Genomic DNA, 6,291 nt, shown 5'->3' on the forward strand with positions numbered 1-6,291 from the left:
TTCCTCTCCAGATTCTGATTTTCCATCCTGGGAATGCATAAACTTCCACGATCCAGCTAAAGAACAGAAACTGGGGAGAGAAGATTGGGCTGAGGGGTCCACACACCCAGGACCAGTACCCACAGCCAACTCTGGATTTTTGTGGCTATAGTGGGTGGCAAAGCCGATCATCCCTCTGCATACCTTTCACTCACTAATTCTTTCACATTCATGGGATGCCTATTAAGGGCCAATCCCATCGTTACTTAGCAAAGCCTTCAGAATCCTTAGTGTGGGGCAGCACACAATCTAATCCCACCTTTCGCTCCCCTGTTTGTGAGACAATGCAAGGAGAGCAAAGCCATGGGATTCAAGTGTCATACAAGCTAGGTTGACTGTCAACTGTATTTACCAGCAATCAGAAAAGGAAGAAGATAAGAGGAATCACAGAAAAACAAAAAGCAAAGGCATAAAGGAGACAGCAAGAGGATGAAGCGGAAAGAGATGAAGGACCAGAGATTAGACAAAACAAAGAGGGAAGGGAGATGAATGGTCAATGGTACAGAGATACACAGGAATAAAAAGATGGGGAGAAGCCAGGCACAGTGGCTCACACCTGTAATCCCAAAACTCTGGAGATTTAAAGGATTGCTTGAAGCCAGGAGTTCAACACCAGTCTGGCCAACCCATAGTGCAACCCCATCTCTTAAAAAAAAAAGATGGGGAGAACTAGAAGGAGGAGAAACAGTTGAAGGAAGAGGATATGTTGCAGAGGCAGAGAAGTCAATGAGTCCCAAAATGATATTTATTTAAGATAAACTAATCTTGCTTTAGCTGCTATTCAGCTGAGCTGTGGGATTTGGGTAAATGAGCAATTAGCATCCCTCTCGTAGGAGTTTTAGACTTTTTTTCTAATGATGCTATCTTAGCCTGATTCCCCCTGGATGCAGAACCTGAGACAAAAGTCTGCACGGGCTATTCAGGCAATGATCTCAGGGAGAGGAGTGATGGGCAAGAGTGAAAACAGGGAGGCAGAGAAAGCCAACACAAGAAAGAGCCACTGTGAAAGGCAAGTGGGGCTCTACCCCACCAGTCCTTCCCAGGAGCCCTGTGAGAAGTATCTGCAAACTGTCCTAGAGAAACATTTAACACTCACACCCATAGTCCATTGATCAAGGATGGCCCTATGGGTATTAACTCTTCAACAAATGCAGGATGCATGGATATGCGTGCAGAGCAGTTCCCAAGGTGACCCATGCTAGGGCAACAGTGACGCACCTGCAGGAAGGAAGAGGTATGGCATGGCTCCTGGGAGGGGCTGGCAGATAAGACCACCCAGAACCATTATTCCAACAGAGGCTTCGTAGGAGGGTTTTGAGTGGCACATAAGTAGCATCTGAACTGGGTACGTTTCTTTAGCCTTTCATCTTCCAAACTCACTGTAACCTATGTAGTCGCCTAACTACAACATGGCATTAGTCGTATATAGAGGTAGCATAGAAGCATTTACCACCCGCCAGGGATGTTGTCAGAGGTGCTCCTGCTCCAGATGGTAGATCAAACAAGATGACACTAAGACCTTCTGTCTCTAAATTGCATAACATGAAAGCAGATTCTTTAGAATTATGCGAGTTACTTCTTACTTCCAGAACCAGAAGTAAACATTTTTCCTTCAACAAAGATTTTTGTTTAAATAAGGGATTTTTTTAACAAACTTTTTACTTGGAAATAATTTCAAACGAATAAAAAGTTGCAAAACTAAAAGTATCACAAGAGGCTGGATGCAGTGACTCACGCCTGTAATACCAGCACTTTGGGAGACCAAGGCAGGAAGATCATTTGAGGCCAGGAGTTTGGGACCAGCCTGAGCAACAGAAGGAGATCCCCACCCCTACCCCCCATTTCTACAAAGACAATTTAAAATTTTTAAAAATTAGCTGTGCACAGTGGCACATGCCTATAGTCCTAGCTACCAGGAAGGCTGAGACAAGAGGATCACTTGAGTCCAGGGATTTGAGATTACAATGAGCTATGATCACATCACTGCACTCCAGCCTGGGCAACAGAGCAAGACCCTGTTTTCAAAAAGAAAAAAAAAATCACACAATAAACACTGTATGCTCTTTAATCTGGTTCACTTATGGTTAACATTTTACTCCATTTGCTTTATCATTTATTCTTTCATTGTCTCTCTTTTCTTTTTTTGTTTTTAGACAGAGTCTCGCTCTTGTTGCCCAGGCTGGAGTGCAATGGCATGACCTCAGCTCACTGCAACCTCCGCCTCCTGGGTTCAAGCGATTCTCCCTGCCTCAGCCTCCTGAATAGCTGGGATTACAGGCACCTGCCACCGCACCTGGCTGATTTTTTTGTATTTTTAGTAGAGACACGGCTTCACCACATTGGCCAGGCTGGTCTCGAACTCCTGACCTCCAGTGATCCGCCTGCCTCGGCCTCTTAAAGTGCTGGGATTACAGGTGTGAGCCACCACCACCGGCTTATGTCTCATTTCTTTCTCTCTGTGGACATGCATAACTTTTTTCTGAGGCATTTGAGGATGAAGTCCTTTAACTTTAAATACTTCAATGTGTATTTCCTGAGAGATAGTCTCTTACATAATCACAGTACAGTTATCAACTTAATGCATTTACATTGATCCCATACTTTTATCTAATCTACCATCCATATACCAATTTTGTCAGTTTATCTAATGAAGCATTTTTTCTCTCCAGCACAGGATTTAATCTAAAGTCAGGTATTGAATTTATTTTCTTTTTTTCATGTATTTATTGAGATGGGGTCTCACTCTATCGCCCAGGCTGGAGTGCAGTGGAGCTATCACAGCTCAATGTAGCCTCAACTTCTGGGGCCAGGTGATCCTCCCACCTCACCCTCCCAGGTAGCTTGGACCATAGGTGCATGCCACTACTACTGGCTAATTTTTGGTGTTTTTTGTAGAGATAGGATTTCTCCATGTTCCCCAAGCTGGTCTCAAACTCCTCAGCTCAAGCAGTCCTCTTGCCTCGGCCTCCCAAAGTGCTGGGATTACAGGCATGAGCCATCAGGCCCGGCCAGGTATTGAATTTAGTGTCCTTTTATCTGGAACATTTCTACAACTCATCTTTGTCTTTTACAGCATTGACATTTTTCTAAGATTGTGGTTCACCCACCCTTTCTTTGTATTCCTCATTTTGCATTTGTCTGATATTTCCTCATGATTACACTGAGGTTTTGCATTTTCTCCCAGAATACTCCATAGGAAATGCTCTGTCCTTTTCTGCCTAACATATCTGGAAGCACATAATGGCCACCAGTCTCTCATAGGTGAAATTGATTTTGATTACTCAGTCAGGGGTGGTGTCCGACTTCTCCACTATATGATTACTGGGTTTTTTTTTTTTCTCTCTTGCAGCTTATAGTTTGTGAGGACACACTTTAAGACCATGCAAATATTCTGCTGCTCATTAAAATTTCCCCTAAGTATCCATTGACAATTCCTGTCTGATCCTATCAATACTACGATGATTGCAAAATGATTCTCCAATCCCAGCACACCGTCTACATTTACCAGTCCTAATAGGCATCCTACTATAACTAAGAACACTCGCTTCTCACCTTTTTCTACAATTTCCTCAAAATTGTATGTGTATGTTTTTGTGCCTGTTTATGTGCACATGTATATGTATGATATGTAGATATGTGTGTATGTACATTTGTAGGTACGGGTATGTAGCCATGTGCCACATAACAATGTTTCAGTCAATGACAATTGCATATACAATGGGATCCCATAAGATTATAATACTGTATTTTTATTGTACCTTTTTCTGTGTTTACATACTTAGCATTGTATTATAGTATGCAGTACAGTAACACACTGTACGGGCTTCTAGCTTTGGAGCAATAGGCTACACCATGTAGTCAAGGTGTATAGTAGGCTATACCATCTAGGTTTGCGTAAGTACGCTCTATGACGTTCACACAATGACAAAATCACCTAAAGAGACGCTTCTCAGAATGTGTCTCCATTGTTAAGCAATGCATGAAGAGGGCCCTAACTAGACATTGAATCTGCCAGCACCTTGATCATGCACTTCCCAGCCTCCAGAACAATGGTGTGTACATGGATATATTTCCTAGTGCTGACTGCTGAAATTTCCAAGAAGCAATGACACCCAGTAAAAAGGAACAAATCTAGTACCCAGATTTCAGCTTCTAACACCATTCCTTCCTAAAAGGAGACAGAACTTCTTAAAAGAAATGGTTGATTCCAAGGCCGGGATAGGATTGGTACAAGATAAGTCTGGAATATATTTTTATCCAGAAAGCAAGGAATTGTTCCAAAAAATTGATGGGAGTATGCCACAAGGTCACAGGAACCAGATCAAAGTGGCCTCTACGCGCAATTTAAGCACCAAAATAATTAAATACAAGAATGAATTTTAAACCGTTAAAAACAAGAATGGAGCTATTGCCAACGATGATGAGAGAGAGAGAGAATTAGAAAGGCTTTCTAGTTGCTAGAGACTGCATGTGTTGCCCCAAAATTCGTATGTTGAAATCCTAGCCCCCAAGGTGATAGTATTAAGGGCTTTTGGGAAGTGATTAGGTCATGAGGGTAGAGTCCTCATGGATGGGATTAGTGCTCTTATAAAAGAGACCCAGAGATATCTCACCCTCTGCCATGTGAGGTTACAGTGAAATGACAGCTATCTATGGACCAGGAAGAGGGCTCTCACCAACATCAAATCTACCAGCACCTTGATCTTGGAATTCCCAACATCCTTGGTTTCCCTTGATGTTGTCATCCCAACATCTGAGTTCTGGAAAGGTGTAGTGGCTACTGGCCCCCAGAGGAGGGCACACTGCAGAAGTGGCATGACAGTGTGAGGTGTTCCACTGACCAGCTCCTCTGTGAAACTGGTGAAAATTACTAAAAATAAAATAAAATAATAAAGCCTCTAGAAATAGTCCTAAGGGCAAACAGCAAATGAAGAAACATCTATTCAAGAAAATCTATGAAAATTTAATAAGAAAGCAAAAGCTATAAGCCTAAAACATATTTATGTTAGCCCCAAAGTACATCTTCATGTTCTTTATCTATAATAGCCCCCAAGTACATCTTTATGTCCTAGGTGAGGACAGACCCTACCAGATATAGAGGAAGGTCAGTCTTTACTGCGGATAACTGAAACTGTGGGTTTTACTTTACACATTTTCAGTTACCCGCAGGCAACCCTGGTCTGAAAAATATTAAATGGAAAATTTCAGAAACACACAATTCATAAGTTTTAAATTGCATGCTGTTCTGGGTAGCATGATGAAATCTTGCACCATCCTGCTGTAGTTCTGCCTAGGATGTGAATCACCCCTTTGTCCAGCATATCCATGCTTATACACTATGTGCTCATTAGTCACTGAGTAGCCATCTCAGTTACCAAATTAACTGTCACGGTATCACAGTGCTTGTGTTCAAGTAACCCCTATTTTACTTAATAATAGCTCCAAAGTAGGCCAGGCGCAGTGGCCCATGCCTGTAATCCCAGCACTTTGGGAGGCCGAGGCGGGCGGATCATGAGGTCAAGAGATGAAGACCATCCTGGCCAACATGATGAAGCCTGGTCTCTACTAAAAATACAAAAATTAGCTGGGCATGGTGGTGCACGCCTGTAGTCCCAGTTACTCAGGAGGCTGAGGCAGGAGAATTGCTTGAACCCAGGAGGCAGAGGTTGTGGTGAGCCCAGATCGTGCCACTGCACTCCAGCCCGGTAACAGAAGGAGACTACATCTCAAATAATAAAAATAATAATAATAATAGCCCCAAAGTACAAGCATTGTGACGCTGGTGTATTGTTATAATTGTTCTATTTTATTGTTATTCGTTAATATATTACTATGCCTAATTTATAAATTAAACTTTTTCATAGGTATGTATAATATGTACAGCAAAAAGGCTGGGCGCGGTGGCTCGCACCTGTAATCCCAACACTGGGAGGCCGAGGCGGGTGGATCACGAGGTTGGGAGATCGAGACCATCCTGGCTAACACGGTGAAACTCCATCTCTACTAAAAATACCAAAAAAATAAATTAGCCAGGCATGGTGGCGGGTGCCTGTAGTCCCAGCTACTCGGGAGGCTGAGGCAGGAGAATGGCGTGAACCTGGGAGACGGAGCCTGCAGTAAGCCAAGATCGCGCCACTGCACTCCAGCCTGGGTGACAGAGCGAGACTTTGTCTCAAAAAAATATATATGTATATATATGTACAACAAAAAAATAGTATAAACAAGGTTTTATACTATACAAGGTTTCAGGCA

Source organism: Symphalangus syndactylus, chromosome 19 (genome assembly GCF_028878055.3).
Source record: "Symphalangus syndactylus isolate Jambi chromosome 19, NHGRI_mSymSyn1-v2.1_pri, whole genome shotgun sequence".
NCBI lineage: Eukaryota > Metazoa > Chordata > Mammalia > Primates > Hylobatidae > Symphalangus > Symphalangus syndactylus.